This window comes from Dermacentor albipictus, chromosome 2, assembly GCF_038994185.2.
Source record: "Dermacentor albipictus isolate Rhodes 1998 colony chromosome 2, USDA_Dalb.pri_finalv2, whole genome shotgun sequence".
Taxonomy (NCBI): Eukaryota; Metazoa; Arthropoda; class Arachnida; order Ixodida; family Ixodidae; genus Dermacentor; species Dermacentor albipictus.
Genome location: NC_091822.1, coordinates 151717675 through 151738199, shown reverse-complemented (window position 1 = coordinate 151738199; position 20525 = coordinate 151717675). Strand labels below are relative to the sequence as shown.

The window sequence follows — 20525 nt, the reverse complement described above, 5'->3', positions numbered from 1 at the left end:
ATCTATGCCTCCTGCACGTCAATGCAGTTCCGCTATTGCGCAATCAAACTTCTATAACCCGTCCGCGAAGAAAGTGTTTGGTTGCTAAAGAAGCCACGCTGGACCTCGTCATATGACGTGAGCCGAAGACCACGCGGTGCGGCCTTCAAGAGGCCGGAGATGTCGCGATTCGATGGTGCCAGATCGGCGCCATCGCTCAGTGCTGTATACTGAGGATGGGGAAAAGCGCTATGGCCGCCCATAGATGCGGTGAACGTCCGCCGGTTGGACTCTCTCTCTCTGAACACGGGAAATACACTACGGCGCCCTGTTCCTGTATGGCGCAATCGGGGTGTGGTGCGTGCATATATAACGTTTCGACCCATTTTTTTCTCCGCCACGCTCGACGGAATGGGGCAGCGATGGATGCTCCGGCGCGTTTCCGCGTCACTCCACTTCGGTTAGTTTGTCATCTATTGTATGCCGAAAAAAAAGAGTACCGAAAAATGTCAGTCCTTACGAAAATTGGTGTTGGAGAATGGGGGTAGTCAGTGCCGTAGCTAGGTCGTCTGGCACCCGGGGCCCATAGGTCTTCTTTCACCCCCCCCCCCCCCGGGCGTAGCCGGCGGAAAAAGGGGCGTCTTCAGACGTATATGACACCCCCCCCCCTCCACTGGCCCCTTGCACCCGGGGCCCACGGCCCCCCGCCCCCCCCCCCCCCCCCTGTTGCTACGCTACTGGGGGTAGTGGTGTCGAGTGGGTCTGCTTATCAAGGGGGATACGTATCTTGCGGTGAGTCGGATCGCACCCATGCATTCGTTTATTCCCGCGGAACACAACGTTGTCTTTGGTGTTTTGATTTATACCCTCGTAGCTGCCCCTTGCGTCGGTGACAACGGATTTTAACCGTGCTCTCAAGAGAAGCCAAAGGCCGTAGTTAGTAGCGCTCCCGACAGACTGTGCTGTACTAGTTTATTATTATTTTTTTGCAAAATAAAAACTGTCCTTTATAGTTGGTACTACACTGTATAGATTCCGGATCCCAGTTATTTTAGTCACCCGACAGACTGCTGTACTAGCTCTCTTGCCTTCCCCCCCCCCCCCCAAAATAAAGAAAGCTGTCCTTTATAGTTGGTACTACACTGTATAGACTCCTGATCCTAGTTATTTTAATCAATCGTACGGTTAGGTTGCTTTACGCATAGCTTATAGTTTTCCAGGAGCCTCGAGGCATATAGATGCTGCTACCAGATACCAGCATATATGCCGTGCTTGCTTTTACTGTCGGTTTATTCTCTCTCTCTCTATCTCTCTCTCTCCATCGTTGCTATACCGGTAATAGAAGCAGCAGAGCTGGTCCGCTTTCGCTCGGCGCTTTTTATGCATGCATGCATGCATGCCCGAGCGTGCTCTTCTATGCTGCGCGCTACCGTCGCTCTCTTTTATCTCGCTGCTTCCACACGCGTCCGCGCGGCGCCCGTGTGTGGATTTCGAGCGGCGTGTACGCTCTGGACGCCTTTTCACGTCTCGCCGTCCGTCTCTCTCTCTCTCTCTCTCTCTCTCGGCGTAAAGCCGAGCGCGTTGGCACTCTCGGCACGCGCGCACAGAGCACGTGTCGGGTTTACAAGGCGGCGCATGCATGCGTGCGTGCAGCTTCGTGCACGCGGTCCTTCGCGTCGCGCCAGCTGCGCCGACGCCGTTATTTCGGTGGAACGAGCGTCCGGCGCGGTTTCTGTCGAAGTAACAGATGTGCAAGGTGCCCAGCAAGACGTATACGGACTGTGTGTGTGTGTGTGTGTGTGTGTGTGTGTGTGTGTGTGTGTGTGTGTGTGTGTGTGTGTGTGTGTGTGTGTGTGTGTGTGTGTGTGTGTGTGTGTGTGTGTGTGTGTGTGTGTGTGTGTGTGTGTGTGTGTGTGTGTGTGTGTGTGTGTGTGTGTGTGTGTGTGTGTGTGTGTGTGTGTGTGTGTGTGTGTGTGTGTGTGTGTGTGTGTGTGTGTGTGTGTGTGTGTGTGTGTGTGTGTGTGTGTGTGTGTGTGTGTGTGTGTGTGTGTGTGTGTACCGGCGGCACTTCTAGCAGGTATGCGCACACTCGGACATCGCGTTCTGTCTCCCCAACTCCCTATATCTCGCGATCATTCATCTCTCCCTGTCTATATCTCAGTGTACTTCTTTTTTATCTATCGCTATCACTCTCGGGTTTCTCACTCTGTCTACCTTCAACTACCTCTCTCTCCCTCTTTAGCATAATATTTACCTTTAAATATATCTCCCTTCCTCCTTTTCCCTGTGTTTAGTCATCTATCTTGCACCCCCCTATCAACTTCTAACCCTATCTATCCATCTCTCTCTCTCTCTCTCTCTCTCTCCTTCTTTAAATGCGTCTATCCCTTCCTCTCTATCCGCCTGTCTCTCTCTATCTCTCTCTCAGCGCCTCTTCCATCCCCCTCTCTCGCCGTCTGTAGCGTGCCACGTGCGACGAATGCAGCGGCACGGGGTTGCCGCTTATCCTTGAGTGACGCGCGCTTGCGATCGTGTCCGGGTTCGGGCAGCAGCGGAGGCGGCGGCGGCAGTCTCGTGCTCAGTCCTGCTGTGCCTCCCTGCAGGTGTCCCTTCACCTTTCTGCGGATGCATTTCCTCATTGCGCCTGCAGCTGCTCGTGCGCCGTTGCTGCCGCGGTGGATTTACTGGCCTCCTCTCTGTCCTCTCCGTTTCTAAACCGACATGCTCCCACTGAGCACGTTATGTCGGCCAGCGTTTTAGCGACTCTCGCACTTTTTTTTCTTTTCTATTCCTTTCTTCCTTCAAACGCGCGTGGTTATATATAGCGCGACGCCTTTCGTGCGCCCCAGAATGGGTGTGGATCGACGCAGCTGTGGATGTTCGGCTTGATGTACAGTATCGCCCAGCCTTAAAGGGAAACCCTAATGTCATTCCAACCTCTCGAGAACGGCTCATGTTTGATATGGAGGCCTATCAGCAGGTTGATCTCTGTATACCTAACGCACCGTGTCAACCGTTTATTCCCGACCGAGTTGAAGAAATATTGGGGCTGCGTTGCCACATACTATAGGCCCACGTTGCCTTTAGTGCGGTTATCTGACTGGACTTCGTTGTTTCTGTGTGCTTTTCTTATGATTCTTTTTTACAGCGGAGCTGTTAGCCTCTAGTTGGTGGGGATTTTTTCATGTGCTCGTGCGCACCTCAGGACAGTACCGCCACCTTGCGGCCGCGGTCACTCGCACAGACATGAAACGCGGCAGCTGGAAAAAAAGGCCTTTTGTCTTTGAGTTTCCGCGTAACAGAATTACGTTTTCTCGTATACTAGAATTAACAGTCCGAAGCTATCGTGTCAGCAGCTCGTGTGTAAGTCGTACTTTACGAATTTTCCGGTGCAGTTTACTTCGCAATAGTCAGTTAGTTCAATGAATGCACTTGCGCTTGGCGGAGGGTCTGAAGGAAAATGACGACGCACGCTGCTCTTCTGCACACGTGCGTGCGCGCGTGACTTATGAGCGTACGTCACTTGTGGTGACGGTGCTTGTCTGACGTAGGCAACAGATTCGCTGTACATCCATTTCCACAGGGTGGAATGGAGGTGGTCTTTCTTTTTTTTTTTTTTTTGTTAAAGCGGCGTTATACCCCTGTCACACGGGAAGATTTAATGTGATTCGAATCGAACGGCATTCGCATATAATGCCACTAATCGGCATTTACACGGGAAGATTTAATGTCATTCGAATCGAATGACATTTGCCATCGAATGAGTTAGGGGAACTCATTCGCATTTGATTTCGAGCCGAATGTATACTCTAGACCCCAGATAGACAACAGCGACACGCAACGCGAAAAAATAATGCGTGCATCAGCAAAGTCAGAAGGTCTTTTTTTAGACTTATAAAAAGGAATAATTATTTTTGCCGCGATGATATTTTCACCACGGCCTGTGCTCAAGCGCTGTTACTCTTTGCATCAGGAGTCTCTTCCGGCGCACGGCCATATGGGATGTGTTGATCGAAGTGCTTTTGGTTGTGAATAATTTGCGTCAAAATGTTTTCGTCCGTTTTAAACGTAATGGCAAAAGTTATCAAACGCGTTTAATAGGCACGAAATGTATTCGAATTTCACAAATTTTGTTCCAGATCGTCATTGTTATCATTTGTGAATGTCATTATACTTTACTGTGTAGCACCGCAAGAGACCGAATGGCATTCGATGCATCGAATGACAATAAATATTGCCGTGTGACAGGGGTATTACTTTAAGACGGAGTGTTTGACTTATTTATACGAGTTGAATTTATGTTTCAGGCTGATTATATGTAATTTCTTTGTGTCTGCGACTTTCAGGGTTTCGATTTCCATGTCAAAAGGAGTAACCGGAGTCATTTAAAGGCGTCAACATCTCCTAGCCATAATATAGTTAAAAAAGAAAAGTTTACGTTTTCTTTTTGAGCCTATTTTGTTTCCGGATTGGCTCCGTCGATTTTTCGCGTACCTTGACTTACGGCCGAACCGCGCAGCTGCGCTGCTGTTTGGAAGGAATACTTTATTCGCGCATTTTTTTTTTCTTGTTTGCGTGTCCGTTTTGAAAGTGTGCCGTGACGTGTGGCTTTTAGCTGCTTCGTGCGCGCTTATTTGTTTATATGTGAGGAAACTGCGGAACGTGACATTTACCGCGGTGTATAGACCGTTTCATCGGGCGAGGGGGATAGGGCGCGCGGAGAGCCTTTCCTCCTCTCTGGCTTGGGCGATCCGGCGCGGCGCTGCTTGAAAGTGTTGCTCTCGCGTGCTGCGGAACGATTTGGAGGTGTTTTAGATCTTACTTTGTGAAATTTACGCCATGTTCGTTCATGATCGTCAAGGAAGCCTTTCAGCACATCAGTAACTATACTGTAAGCAGAAATACGTCTTGGGGGCGCAAAAATGTGACGCGCATAATCAGCCGCGGTGTACGCGCATAATCAGCCGCGGTGTACGCGCATAATCAGCCGCGGTGTACGCGCATTATCAGTCGCGGTGCGTGTATGTGTTGTTTACTATTTTGCTTATATCGATTTTAATTCAACAAAGAAAACCGGCGTCTCTGTATTACCAGCATTAAATGGTAAATCAGCTCACGGTCTGATCGCTTGGCGTAGGGAGTAAAACATAAAACATAAGAGCGCATGCTCGTGCACGGCCAACCTAAGGCAACCACGAAACATCTGAGCGGCAGGGCTATCAAATATTTGTGATACACCGGCGTCGTTCTCGCGCATTTAAAGTCTAGTAGGCTTCAAATTACCACGTGTCTACGCTGGCCTTCCTGCATGAGGCCGACGGCGCTGCTCAACACAGCGATCACTGCGGTTGATGAACCAGCACGATACATATGCGCTTCGGCATTGTCTTTTTGGCCTGCATACAGCCTTAACATATGAGAGGGATCGCATAAAAAGAATGCGATGCCAACATTTCCGTAATACGTGTGAGTGCGTCGTAGAGAACGGAACGAACACAACTGAAAAAAAAATTCGGTTATCATCTTCTTTCTCGAAGAAGCAAGAGAAAACTGGCTAATGCCGCGATAGGACCTCGCATACTCACTCCGCACAACGTTTATAAATATGTAACCGCTGATGCCGTATGCTTGGACCATGCGGTATATAGAACAAAGATATATGTAATCCAGCACCTACCACTGCTTAGGACGCTCGCGCAATTCGTAAACAGTCCCTTTGCTGGAGAAGCTTAATTCGGACTGTAAGGTATGTTGCTATTACTTGCCAAAACTATTTTATTCAGGGGCGGAAACCTCATCCATGGAACCAAGTAGTCACGCAATGTAACCTGCAGCGAACAGTTTGAACGCATGTCATAGTATAACATCACAGCTCATATTGTAGCAGAACGGTACCGGCGCTGTTCGGATCGTCGCGTATGTTTCATGGCTCGTAAACCGCAGCTTAGAAATAGAGGATAATACTGCAATATGGTCACATTAGTGATTGGAACATTCAGAAATACACACTTGATCTCCGAGGCTGATTGTAGGCTCAAGTATGCGCGCACACATCGCGCTGCGTGTTCCGTTCACCTCAACGGCAACATAAATTTGTGCCATGATGCCTTAAACCGCTTCAGCACGTCTCACAGAACCGTTTACCACATAGAAGACGCACGTCATACTAAACAGACCGCACGACCGCGAAGACAAACGCCAGAACCTACCGCCGAGCGTATACCTGCCATGCAAAAGACCGCTTTCACCCAAGCCAGTATGGCGCTGCTCATAGGCGGCGCCACTGCGTTCACAATATGGCGGCGCCTACAAAAAAACGGTCTATATATGAACGACTAAAAAAAAAAACTGTCGATTAAAACAAATCGCCGCCCAAGCACTCCGTACAGATGGCTAACCAGCGAAGCTGAAACGAGCGGCCCCGGTGTTTATCACTGGGTTAATCCCGACGGTTCCTTAAACGACGGCTTGGTAGGCTGCGGGATCCTCGGTACGCAGTTGCTGCTCGCCCTCGGCTGCACGAGTCTGTTTTTGTGCCCGAGCTGCTGCAGCATCGACACGGTGTAGACGAGCTTGTTCCCGGTTCTGCTCGCGGCGTTGCTGATCGAACGCTGCCTGCTCCTCAGGAGTACGTGTGACGCGTGGCCTGCCCATGTTAAAGTCTGAGGGAAACTGCTGCGCGCGCGCGCTCGGCTGCGACGGAGAGCAACGACGTCACTACTGGCGCAGCCAATCGCGCCCCTCTCTTTCTTTTTCCAACGCATGCGCATGGGCGACAGACAGACGGACGAATCGCCTAGCCATATACAGCTTCCCTGCAAAAAAAGAACGAGGCTTTAGATATAGGAACTGTGAAAAGGTTCGAGATTGAGAACACGCGTTAGTGCAATATATGCTGGAATGGACCCGGCCGCCGCGGTGGTGGCGTTCTGCGGCCGAGCACTATGCCCCGGGTTCGAATCCCGACTGTGCGGCCCTATTCCGCGGGGCTGAACGCAAAAAAAGAAACGCTCGCATGTATATCGTGCTTCGGGCGAAACGTTTCAGAATTAGTCCAGAGCCGTCCGCTATGCGGTGTCTCTCGTAATCGAGTGTGCTATTTCGGTATATACGTTAAACCGAGTAATCTATGTAATCTGTGCTGAAATGATTACCTGAACTCTGCCCGCGGGCAACCCTTGTCGCACGAAGCAGCTTGAAGCGCACTAATATATGTTGCATACCTCGAGCACATGCAAGCTATAGCATTCCCCCCTTTTTTTTTCACTTAACCTGTCATGTTTTGGTTTCATTTGCTGCCAATCATTAAAGAAGATTACACGCTGACGATGAACAGATTAGCGCTGAGTATGGCCGCGCTGACGGATGTCAGCCGGCACCGGGATGCCGTAACGACCCCATCGCGTGCAGCGCGGCGTCCTTGTTTATGTATTTCTCCGCGGGGTGTATGGGCCTTTCCGTTTTCGGCTTCCTTTTTTTGTGTTTGACGCTTGCGGAAACGCGTTTTGGCACAAAATTCGGCGCAGATTTGTCGAAGATTGCGACGTGCTGCCTCGAGGAGGCCCCCGCACGCGTGCGACCTTTTCTTATATTTCTTTTTCTTTCTTAGTTGCGTGCAGCAACAAGTTGCTGCCGTAATGTGCCCCCACAGCGACTGTATATATATCTCTATAGCGTCAGCTTCAATACGTCAATTACGCGTGACACGGGAGTCGGGGCGTATCGATGCGTGGCAGGCACGATATAGGTTTCGCGAGCGCTCCACGTATGCCAACAACGTCGCCCGGAGTCACTATATACCCACCCTGCAACGTTATGGTTCCGATGTCGAGGCGGTTGGGCTGTCGAGCTCGATGTAGCAGATCGGGCAAGTTCGATCTGTTCTTGGCATCCAGTTTCATACATACTGAAGTCACTGGAGGTTAACTCTGGCGTTCGCGATATCGATCGATCGATCGATCGATCGATCAGCTATGTCGTGGGAACCATGGGTATATATACGACGTACGGAGTTGTCCGATCCTCATGCTTTCGCCTTCGCACGTTTTTGTGACGTGATTTTTCACGCTTTATATATATCTTTCTGTATTTCCGAGAAATCGTAGTTTTCTAAACACGGCAAGGCAAGAAGGGGTTATCCACACACATACATATTCATTGCGAATGGTTGCATTCATTATGGAACGTCTCGGTGTTGTTAGGCCTAACGTTAAGAGACGGGAAGAGAGCGGTGTGGATCGGGGAGCAAACCGGCATAGCCGATATTCTATAGTTCGCATTAAGAGGAAAATACGGAGCCGGGCCGGCCACGTATAATGCGTAGGGTAGATAACCGGGTGACCAGTAAGAATTACAGAACGGATGCCAGATGAAGGGAAGTGCACTTTCGGGTACAGCAGATAATTTGATGTGGAATGATGAAATTAGGAAATTTGCAGGCGCAAGATGGAATCAGCTATAGCGTGAGACAGGGTTAGTTGGAGATCGCCGGGAGAGGCATTCGTCCTGTAGTGGACGTCAAAAAAAAAAGAAGGAAGGCTGATGATTATCGTGATAACGATCTTCTCGTTGATAATGACCCGTGATAATTACCCCGTGCTCGGTCGCCAACTTTAGTGTCCTCTTTCCCCGTTCTGAGTCCACGCTTTTCGGGTGAAGATATATTTGCGCACTTTAGCCGCCCATTTATTTTGATCCGGATTCCTGGGTCTTATTCTCCGAAGCTAATTTTTTTTTTCTCTGTGCTTATAAACGAGAGCGTCGTAGCGCCCTCTGTCGGGCTCGTGCTACAACGCCTAATACGCATCCAAGCGGTATAATCCCGGACTCGACGTTCGCTCAACCCGACACGCAGGCTAGCGTTTACCTGAACACGACAGGCGCAAGCCACAACCCGACCAGCGGACTCGACCTGTCCTTTTTTTTTTTTTGGAAGGGGGGGGGGGGGGTTCACCTAAACGCCTTGTCGTGTCAAGGCTGGAAATCTATATAGTCGCTCTGACAGCGACAGCGCGGCGTGTACGTATAGCTATAGCTTCTAAGGTGTATACAAATACTACACACCGTCGGCCCTGCAGTTGCCGCAGCCCTAAATGTCGCTTCACAGGCAGTGCCTTTCTCGCCTTCTGAGGACTGCAGCCTTTGCACTTTGGCGACAAGCTGCCCGTCGCACAGAAATGCGACACATCACTGCCGACACAACACACAACACTGCCGAAGCGTTTGTGTTGTTTCTGTCGTTCAATGAAAACGCGCGTTCTCGATGCGAACGTTCCCCGTCGCCTCTCGCCGACATCCAGACTCCGTTATATATAGGGCTTCTTCCTGGGCCTGTGTGATAGGGTTTCAAACAGCCAGCAGCAGCCACCCCCTCCCCCCCCCCCGGGCACCATTCCGCGCATCGTCGAATTCCGCCATTTTTTTTCCCGAATTCGCCATCTTGTGACTTCTGATTGGCTGACGGGACTGCTACGGCCTCCCTCATTGGATGAAAACGCCGATATATGGCGGAGCGTAACTGTGTCCAGAATAGCACTAGCAATCTACCGCAAACCAAACGATGCCCTGAAAGGTCCGCCAACCGAAAAGAAGGCGCAGGCGCTCCCCGAGGGGAAAAAGCAGCGGCGGCGTCACTGGAGGTTGGTTCGCCTACGCTCTAGCTGCCTAATGTCATGCTTCTTCCTAGTCTTTTCTTTTTTTCTTCCTCCGTGCCGAAATCTTAACTGCCGTGGTGCTATGGTGCTATAGTGCTACGGTGCTATAGCGGCTATGGTGTTGCTGCTGCTAAGCGCGAGGTCGCGCTACCCATTTCCGGCCGCGGCGGCCGCACATTTATGGGGGCTAAATGCAAAAAAAAAGAAGAAAAAAACCGTGGCCGACGCATTAGGGTGGGAGGGGGGGGGGGTCAGAAAATTAATTTAGAGACTTCCACTGCGGCGTGCCTCGTAATGAGATCGTGGTTTTGGCACGTAAAACGCCAGAATTCAATTCCGTGCCGAAATCTCTCACAGAAAGTTTGGCGGCATGTAGTACACTGCGGCGTCGTTCACTCTGTGCATGGGCGAGTGCGCGAGATTTCCGCGGAAATGTATGCGCGCGGATCACCGCGTTAGGCCTGGCTTCGGCATGGGTCGCGGTGGTTCAGTTAAGAGGCAAAGTGCAAACTAAACGCCATGGCGTTTAGTTTGCAGGCGAAGCTGCAGTGCCTGTAATCGCTGTGCCCACGTCTTCGCGACGAACAGCTATAGCTGGAGCGTGGTGCTGCTAAATGCGCGCGACTTACCGTGGAAGTTCTTGCGAAACGCGGTATACTGCGACAGCGCGCCTGATGCGGCCGCTGCGACATTGCGTGACTACTTGTCGCGCACATCTTGCGCATGCTGTTACGTCACCTGCGACGACGAGCTGCTCGAACGCTCGCGCATTCTTTAGTGCGTGCGTGCGTGCGTGCGTGCGTGCGTGCGTGCGTGCGTGCGTGTGTGCGTGTGTGTGTGTGTGTGTGTGTGTGTGTGTGTGTGTGTGTGTGTGTGTGTGTGTGTGTGTGTGTGTGTGTGTGTGTGTGTGTGTGTGTGTGTGTGTGTGTGTGTGTTAGAGAGAGAGAGAACGATAGTCTCTTCGTCGGCTTGGGAGGAATCCCTTCCCAGCGCAGCTTTTCCGTCGGCAGCGTCGCGAAGATGATCCCGCAAGTGAATTCCTCTCTCTTTTTCTTTTCTTTCAAAGTTTGCCATTGCTCGGAAGTAAACGTTAAACAGTGCTTGTATGCAGGTGGCCTTCAAGAAATGTTGATGGGGTCGTAGAACCTTGCAGTTATAAACGGAAGAAACTAGCCGGCGAAGTGCTCGTGGAGAGAGACGAAGTCGCTTCTATATATCTCCTATACATTATAACGAGAACCCCCGGGGCATACATACATGCTGTGTGCTTCGGGGAAGGCGTTTAAATATTTATCCTAACAACAATGGTAATGTGACAGCCGGGCAGAAGTGTCGGTCGCGTTGGTGGACGTGATAATTCCTGACGGATGAATCATATAACTAAAACTCGCAAGTTAACTCGATGAAAAATGTTTGCACGCTTAACGAAAGTTGTAGCCGTGTTAGTATAAGTCACTTTTGAAATCCCGTGACCGTGTTCCGAGAAAACGCGCACGCGAAATCTGCGTCGCGTGTGAACAATGTTTCCGAAGTGAGGAAACAATCTTCACCGAAAAACGCCAGTCTCTTTCACCGCACGTGCCTCTTTGGCTGCGTAGTTCTCGAGCCCGACGCCATATACGCGCAGCATTCTGTTCTCAGCAAGTGCGTGGGTATATGTATATATGGGTCTGGCGTGATGTACCCGCTGTACCACTGGATATGTATGCTGAACTGATGATGAAATAAACCATTCATTCATTCATTCATTCATTCATTCATTCATTCATTCATTCATTCATTCATTCATTCATTCATTCATTCATTCATGTAGCTCCAGGGTGTGTCAATTTTCCGGTTCTACAGCTAGCACGTAAATAAACTCGGCAATCGCGATTTTGACGTGCAAGTATCGGTTGACGCATCCTGTGTAGGGGTTGTCAGGTAGATATTTAGGTCCAATCGATGCTTTCCCGAAAAAAAAATCGACTAATAATCACTGCTTCGATTAACCATTAATAATCACTCGTCTACCGTGAACTAGTAGCAGCCGGTATGCACTTGGCACGGCGCATGTTAAGTGAGGCAGCTGCGTCGTCGGGCACCACTTTCTGACGTAACAGAACGTGCCCGAAAGGATAGAGTACAGTGAAAGCTCGTTAATTCGAACTTCAATAATTCGAATTTATGGATAATTCGAACTGTACGATTTGGTCCGGCCAAGCTCCATAGAAGTCTATGTATAAAAAAGTCCGTTAATTCGAACGCGAGAAGGTTCCCTCACGGATAATTCGAACTACGCTCGCCTGGCACACGGCCAGAGAAACACGCCTACTGCCTACACACAAGGCTGTATTGCCTCCGAAACGGAGAGAACGGCGAGAAAAGGCAAAATCGGAAAAAAATCTAACCTGCACGGTGTCAGCCAGAAGCCAGCGGCGGCTGCCGCCTCTCCGTTCTACGTAACCTCCGAGACTTCTTGCCCGTTGCGAATCCCGGAGGCTTTACAAATCTTGTACAGCTGCTAATGTTGTGCGGAGATGGCACCGCAAGCGCCAAAACACAGCGAATCAAGTACGTCGCAGCTGCGCTTGCAATCAAGAACCAACGAATCAGGGTCTTCGCCACCTTCACGTGTTCAGCGTCTTTGTCTCGGCAGTCTTCATCGGTTGTGCACCTCTGTTTTCAGATTAGGAGGTATCGGCCATCGCGATTCATTGTGATAGTGTTAAGCCTCGGCTAACGTTCGTTTCGGTGGACATCGGTGGTGGGGCACAGTCGGACCCAGAGCTTCGACTTGAAGATGGCGTGTGCCCGCAGCAAACGCCATCACTTTCTGACATGCCCTACTGCTTCCAAATCGCAGTGTACTGTTGCTCTCCTGCACTTTCGTTAGTTCGAACTTTCGTTAACTCGAACTCAAGCGGCTTCCCCTTGCGGTTCGAATTAACGAGCTTTTACTGTATTTCGAATACACAGAACCTAAACTTCCTACTTTTTCTTTCTTTCTTTCGCGTATGTCTGCTGTTCCTTTTTTTTCCCCTTAGATTCGAAATGTCAAACAAAACTACAGTGCGAACGAATGGCATTTAGGAGAAGGTTTCGGAAAGAGTCGAGTACCCATAAGAATGTTTCAGTTCACAACGCACCAGCGTACTCGCCGTGCCGGTCGTTGGCACTCTGCGTTCACGTTCGCCGGCTTCGGAAACGACCCGGGATGCCTACGTGGAATAGCTTGACAATGGAAGGCTTTAGCTCGTCTCTATAACGTACGTGTTACCCTTTGCAGGGCTACTGCAAACAAAAAAAAAACGTTACTGCAAACGTAAACGGGAGCAGTCGGGTTAGTCGCGCCGCCTGGCGGTGCATATAGTTTAACCAGAGAGGTCACAGAGCTGTTATTGCAGTGAGGGCAGGTTTTGATTTCCTGCTGGTGTAAAGTGTCGACAGCGCCGTAATCGCAGGCATGCAGTTCATTATATTACGTTCTTTTTGCTTTTTATTATTCTTTTATTTTTGCGCGCGAGAACATTTGCGTAGAACAAAAAATTTTTGCAATGCGTTCTTCTTGATGAAAGCGTCACAAGACGTCGCTGGCGGCGTCGCCACTTCGATCCGTGTCCCCGGTAATGTGGTATTCCGTGAAGGGTAATAAGTTATGCGGGCCAGCTAAATCGCGCTTATAGATTTCCTGTCCTTTTTTTTTTTTTAATGCGCAGGGTGTGATAGCTTGTGCGATCGGGTCCGTTCGGTGTTGAAAGCAGCTTTTAAAATTCTAATATTCTTCCTCTAAAAAAACTGCGGGGAGGGGGGTTCACACTTAGACGCTGATAGAGTAACTCGAAAAAATAATGTTACCGAGGACTTCGCAATCGGGCCTGGAAGGTTCCAAGACCTCTCTCTGTACAAAAATGGCTTCTAGAATACGCGAAAATACCGGGAAATCGCGGTGATGTCATCGTCTCCGCATCTTCGACGGTAAACTTAAAAAAGGAAAGTCTGGACTATCTCTCTCTCTCTCTCTCTCTCTCTCTCTCTCTGCTGGTAAGTCGCCTCTTGTCGCCTTTCACAATATCAGTCTGACCTGACTTAAGTCTTTCTCTTCAGTGCCGTTTTGCGGCAAACGAAATGGTGTTCATTCGTATGAAGATGAAGCGGGTCTCGTCTTCGTCGTACCCCCCGGTGGTCAAAATTAATTCAAAGCTCTCCTACAGAGTATACAGATACGCTGCGTTTCTCTTGGCCTGAGCGTGTTGGTTTAAGACCCTCTCTCTCTCTCTCTCTCTCTCTCTCTCTCTGTTTATCAGTTTATCTGCCTGTCCGTCGCTGTATTTATGGATCTGTAATATCCGTCAATGTATTGTTGCCATCGAAAAGGACTGTGGCGCCGAAATAGTTCGTGACTACGCTCCGCCTGGTTTGCCCCCCTTCAGACGACTCTGGCGCCTAAAGGCAGGCTACCGAGAGAGAGAAAGAAAGGAACCTTTGACGTGCCGTTCGAAACATACGAAGACTTTCTGCTCGCTTAACTTCAGTTGGACGTGCAGCGGTGGTTGTAACAACTTTTCTTAATATAACCATAAAGAGATTCCGCCTCCAGGAAGTGTATCCATCTGGGTGGGGGCAGGAATGAAAGTGGAGGAGGAGGTCAGTTGAGATATTATCAACCATTTTTTAGTCTTGCAGGCGTCGAAGTAATGACTGGAGTAAGAGGCGCCGTCCCTCTGGGGAACCGGTAGGGAGGCACCAGACATCCGAATCCCGAGGCCTCAGACCATAAGGAGAGGCTGGCTATCGCTCTATCCGGTGCTCCAGCCACAGAGTATGTTGCTGATCCAGCAGCTGGTTCCTTGGCCGCACGGGCAAGTGGCTGATTGCCAGATCTGGAGGCGCATCCTGGCGCGGGGCGCGCTGGTGTCACTACTGTTTCCGCGACGATGCGTCGGAGGCGTGGGGTCCTCAGCACGGGTAAGGGCCTGTTGACGCTCGAGCCGCCCATCGCCGCAAGCCGCACCACACGCGTGCGGTCGCGCGAAACATTGCACGTATCAAACACTCGTGCACAAATTTCGGTTTACAATGTGTAAGGCGTACACAATGTAAACAGTAATTTGCGCACAAGTGCTGGATACGTGCAATTCTTCGCGCGACCGCACGCGTGCGGTGCGGCTTGCGGCGATGGGCGGCTCGGGCGTAAACAGGCCCTAAACTTCCCTGGCAGAGGCTTACACAGGGTTTTCTGGGACGACGTTCCGGAACGTGGCCCTTTGAGCCGCCTCCGCCAGGATTGTGTCCGCATCGATAGAGGGTATGGGTCGTAAGACACTTGTGGTCGAGTCTCTGATGGGCGGGAAATAAGCTCCCTTGCCAGAGAGTCGTCGGCCATTCGGTTGTCGTTGACCCGAGCGTGAGTGACCTCGTGTGCATGCGAGGCGGACATCGTACGTAGCCAGCCTCGTCGGCGATTCGCACCGCCCGCGGTGCACATCGAGAGAATAGCACCGCTGCGCGAAGTCCAGCCGGGCACAGGCCTTTACGGAGGCCTGCGAGTCTGTGCGTACGCAGCGTGATGAGCGAAGGCTGCAAATACGGAGGCTTGAGAACGGCGTCTCATGCAGCGGAAATCGCAGCCAGTTCCGCCGTTAATGGGTCGTTGCGGCTGTATGCGTTTGTCGCTGAACGCTTTGACACTGAGCTTTGCATGTTATGCACGCAGCCGCGTATTCGACGTTTACGCCGCGGTGTCTCCTCCCCCGGTCCTTGATGTACGCGGTCCTTGGCGCGTATACGCGAACGGGCATGTTGTCCCCGTCGGCGTGTGTGCGTAAGTGCAGGGGAGAAAGAAGTGCGATTTCGGCCGTAATAGCCCATCACGAGTTATGTCAGGTTGGATGCAAACAAGGCTGTATACAGCGCACACAGGTGCACGTCCAAAGGTATGCGTTGGTGAGCATCAGCGACGGCATTGAAAAGCAGCTTGCGCTGCAGGTTGATATGCGTCTTTCAAGGGCACTCAGTGACCGTGGCTTCTGGAATCGCGCGGAGTTTGTCGAAAGAAACGAGATTACTACGTGTTACACTGTGAAATGCGTCCTCCCCCCCCCCCCCCTCCGCCCCTTAACAGTTTAATATTTCGTGCTTTCGGCTGCTTTGCTCTTGCTCAAGTTTCTCAGCAGTACCGCATTTTATGGCCCGTGTCGTTCAGTATGTACATATAATTTGCGCCACGCTCGCCGAAAGTCCAACACCGCGTGACCAACGGTCCGAGGAGATCTGCAGTTCCGTCTGTGACATTCTTTTATTCCGTTACTCGCGGCCTGAGACCGGCTTCGCATTTTATCCTAGCTTGTCTACAAGACTGACTATACCCGCCGGCCGTCGCCCGTGCCAAGGTTTCCAGCGTCGTCTGCGGCCACCGGACGCAGCTTCCTGTTGTACGGGGGTCTTGCGTGTCGGGGAGGACTTTCCCCGTCCACGTCCAGATGCGGTCGCCGATTGTGAAATGACACGCGTGCGCGACGCCAAGGCTCTTCGATTTATTGCGTGCCAACGCGTCGTTGCGCTTATTTATCTGTACGTACCTGTTTTCTTGTTTTTTTTTCCTTGACCGCTCAAAGGTGTTGTCCTCGCGGCTCGCCGAAGTCGGCCTTGATCGCGTCCCCAAAAGGACCGCCGCTGCGACCGTGTCCTATAATCCGACGCTCGATTTAGTATGTACACACACACGTTGTACTATATCTGCGCGCCTGCGTGAGATGTCACGTGCAGCGGAATGCTTAGCTGCAGCGCTTACGTCGTTGCAAAGGTCACGTGCTAAGTGCGTATGGTTGCGGTTGATAGGATGTGCAGTGCACTATAGCATGTTTCCCGGATGGGATATGTTTCACGTCCGCGCCTCCTTGGCCCTGAGTGGTGTTGGCGAACACCCTCAGTGTGCTATAGATCTAGTACATGTTTACTCCGATGGGTTCTTTGCTCAAAATGTGTTCTCAGCCAGCTGCAGCTGCGAGCGTTGCGAGCTTCCCCGAAGAGAACCATGGAAGCCTACACAATTGCTGCGGTGACCTATTTCGTGGGGACCTCGAGGTGCCGCTTCAACACCCCCTCGGCGCCGTTGTGACTAAACGCGATCGGCGGACCAACTATTGTTACTGAACCCGCCACCGCCGATATGGTCTCTCTGCAGCAAGAAGAGCTTCCCTAACAAAAGGGTGCTTTGCGTTACGTGGGCCCCAGGATTCGTCACAGTCAGCTGACACTCGTGGCGACTACAGGACGCAAGACAATGGACAACTGGCTGCGGAGGTCAGCTAGGGGAATAAGACATGCCTTTCAAGAGGTAAGCCCCGAGTTCTGCGGGGCCTGTCTCACCTCGGAGGGCGCACTGAAACCTGTGCGGAATGTGTGCGTGTAAACCCCCTCCCCCCTTCCCTCAAAGGCGGGCCGGTTACGATGACTCGAACGTTTCCCTCACCTAGAGATCTAAGGGACACAGTGTTTATAAGCAGCTGTTTGTCGCTGCTAGTGTGTGCTCGTCGTCGTGCTCGTAAGCTGCGTACTCGTCAATGTACTCGTCATCGTGCTCGTAAGCTGTGTGCTGTATGCTCGTCTTGCGTGCTCCATTTGGAAGCCACGCTAGACTGTCGAATGTCTCTCTTGTTTAAAATGTAAATACTGTAAATAAACCCTGTACGCCTAGTTCCTCCCAAGTTCTTGTCTAAGACCTCAACCCCGACAAATGGTGGCTGTGGCGAGATCGTCCCAATCCTTACAGCGTGGAGAGAGAGAGAGAGAGAGAATGTTCTTTAAGGAAATGCAGAAAATTTGGCTGGCGTATGTATAGCCGCATCATTGCGTGGGATAGGGCTTGAGGGGAGTAAGAGTCCCTAGAAGGCGGAGGGGGCCGGGAGGAAGCTGAAAAAATAAATTGAAAGAAAAAAAAAACGGGAAGGGGGGTTGGGTGCGGGAAAATGTGGACTATCGCTTGTTCTACCTAATGTGTGTAGAGCATTTCATTGAAGTCGTCAAGCAAGGCAACGTAGCGAAGATAAGCAAGCAACAAGCCTGCACTCGCTGCCCATACTGCGTATATAGTCGTAGAACAAGCGATGGGCCTTTATGAAGTGTTTCTCAGTTTTAGCGATGCCTAACAAGTTGTTTGTCCGCTTGACTTTCGCAATATGTTATTTGGTTTCTACATAGGCTGGACATTCTGTAATGGGATATATGTTCAACCGTTTCGTGCGTAGCTCCGCAGTTGTCGCAATAAGTATATACAGGCGGAAGCACTTGCAGCACCGGCGGGAGGCTGGAGGGCATGTTCGTACACAAGCACGAGCGCTCGTAGGTCGGGAGCTTTATTTTTCGTGGCACGAAACCGTCGGTTTAGGATGACGGCAAGCTGAGCGATGTAGCAGGCTCGCGCTTTGGCGTTTTTGCTGTCCTGGTTATATTCCGTCTCGTCTTCTCTTTCGTTTTTTTCGTTTTTTTTTCACCAAATGTTTCAGTAGCATGGCTGAAAGCTGGGCAAGTCAAGAGGGATTCATTAATAACTGACGGCGCAAAGGGAATGGTCACAAACGACAACCGACAGAATAAATGTGAATAACGTGTCGAAATCTCGTTAGGATCATCCACATCCACACAACACAAGACGGTAACGGATACAACTGATTACCCATGCAGTTACGAACCAGTTAAAAAAGAAGTTTGCATTTGTCACCTGACTCGTGTATGTGGAAGGCATCCATGATTTCTTAAGTAACTTGACAGACCTTCCTAAATGGCTTGTTGTTTCTTCTTCCTCGTTTATCTTCTTTTTTTTATTCACAGTACACTCCGATGACGGGCAATGTTGACCGAGCGAGAATACGTATTATTCTTTTTAACAGACTGGCACGTTCTCTTTGAATGAATCGTGCATTGTTGTATCTTCCGGTCGTTCTTTTCTTGTGTCTTCGCTCCTTTTGCCTGTCGTTTATAACGAAACCGTGAAACAGCTGCCGCCAGGCGAGTTCTACAGCGCACATGGCCCGTTTGCACCTGCCGTGGCGGTGTGCTCTCGTGCGACCTTTGAACGGGGTCGGAGCGTTGGCACCGTTAAAAGGAGCGCGCGAACGACGATAACGAACATCTTCTGATAGCGTGCGTTGTTTCGACGCGCTCGACGTCGTACGCACGTGGTCTCAACGGCTGAAGCTCTGTGTCCTGTGTAGCACAAATAAAGCCCGGCAGCAGAGCTTCTTTCGTGGGAGCCATATATGCTTTGTACATTGACCCTGCAAACTGCGCGCCGGGAGCCTATCCGGCCGCAAAGTGTGTATACACCCGGGATCGAAAGTACGCGGAGCAGGTGTTCTCGCGGGGGAAAAAATAAAAGAGAGAGGAAAATACCTCGACAATTAACACAGGTTGACAACACGAAGCTGACGCATACACTCTCATGTTTGCGATGCAGAGTCTGAACTGCAGTATTGAGTTTCAGGTTACACGCCAAGGCATCGGGAACATTCGCATTCATTATATATATATTCTGTTTTACAGTGAAGCTTCATGTGGTTATGTTCCGGAAAAATTGAATGCGTCTATCGAGCCTTGCGAATTCGGCTCCAGCTCCTTCCTGTTGGTGTAGGTGGGGGCTTTTGTGATGGGGACCAAGATGAGCTGGGTGCAGGCTCTGTTAGAGCAGAACAGTAACACATGAGATACAGCACAGATTAGCCAAACTCGTGTAGTGTTTTCACAGCGAAGCTGTATGTGGCTAGGTTCCGGAAAAAAATTGCGTGCGTCTATAGAGCCGTGTAGAACGAGAACTCTCCTCATTGGATACGAGGAGAATTCGTCGCAACAGAGTAACGTATGCCGGGGAGCGCTACTTGCCTTGCATTCCACGGAGGCGCAGGAGCGCCTTATCGTCAATAATGTGGTTCGGATGCTTGTTTTGAGCTTGTTCCTTATTGAACCGTATGCTGTTCTTTATATTGTAAGCGTGATTCCATAGAATGGGTGCGCTGTTCGCTGCACTTTGTTGTGTGCTTGCATCCCCTGCATTACGCGCGGGTATTTGAGCCATTGCATTTGCGGTTATGAGCTATTGATAACGATAGTTTTTTTTTTGTGAACGTTACACCACGAAGAAATCTCGGGATCCTAGCCATAGACAGTTTCGCTGTAAAAAAAGAGGGAAGGAGGGGGTGGAGGCGAATGTTCGAAGTTTCGAATACGAGTACAATATTACACTTCGGCGCTCTCTGACCAGAACTGGCTTCTTCCGCCATTGAAACCTATTAATTAATTAAATCGATAGAATTGTGCGCATTACTATATTCGTATTCGAGAATTAACTATCCGGTATTTTCGAATGTTAGAAACCAACCAAATGTTTGGCGAAATCTGACTGTTAAAGTCTGTTTACTGTCTCTAAGCCGTCTGCTATAAGCAGAGTATTGCAAGTTGTGAGAAGTGAAGCGACGACAAAAATTTGGGGGCAAATGGAGGAAGAAAAAGTTTGGAGGATGCTTAAGCTTGGCCATTTAAGAGTGGAACGCGATAGCATTCAAAGATCCCTGACTGCTTCTCACGCTTCCGAGCAACCGCAGCTTGTACGTGATCGCAACGTTTACCGTGAAGCGCTGGCGGCGAAATTTCTGCATGAAGGCAGGCTTTCCGGTAGAAAGAAACGCGGCCTCTTGCGTGGGCCGACCTTCCGTGGTTGTTTCGCCCTTTTTTTTATTTCAATCTGCGAAGATTTAACACAAAATACGTATGCACTGTCGGTGTTTCGTCGCATTTGTTTGTGGGCTGCCGTTTTCCAAATTCCGGGGAATGACTTTTTTTTTTTTTAAAGAACGCGAGACAAGGTATGATCAACTTTAATGATAGACTAACAACTTTAGTGCCGTATAGAATATGCGT

General features: G+C 50.3%; 1 protein-coding gene across 2 annotated transcripts in view; it reads left to right on the top strand.

Moving 5' to 3' along the window:
- LOC135899852 (polyamine-transporting ATPase 13A3-like) overlaps nt 1-20525 on the top strand; it is a 165075-nt gene that overhangs the window by 58896 nt on the left and 85654 nt on the right. The window lies entirely within an intron of this gene.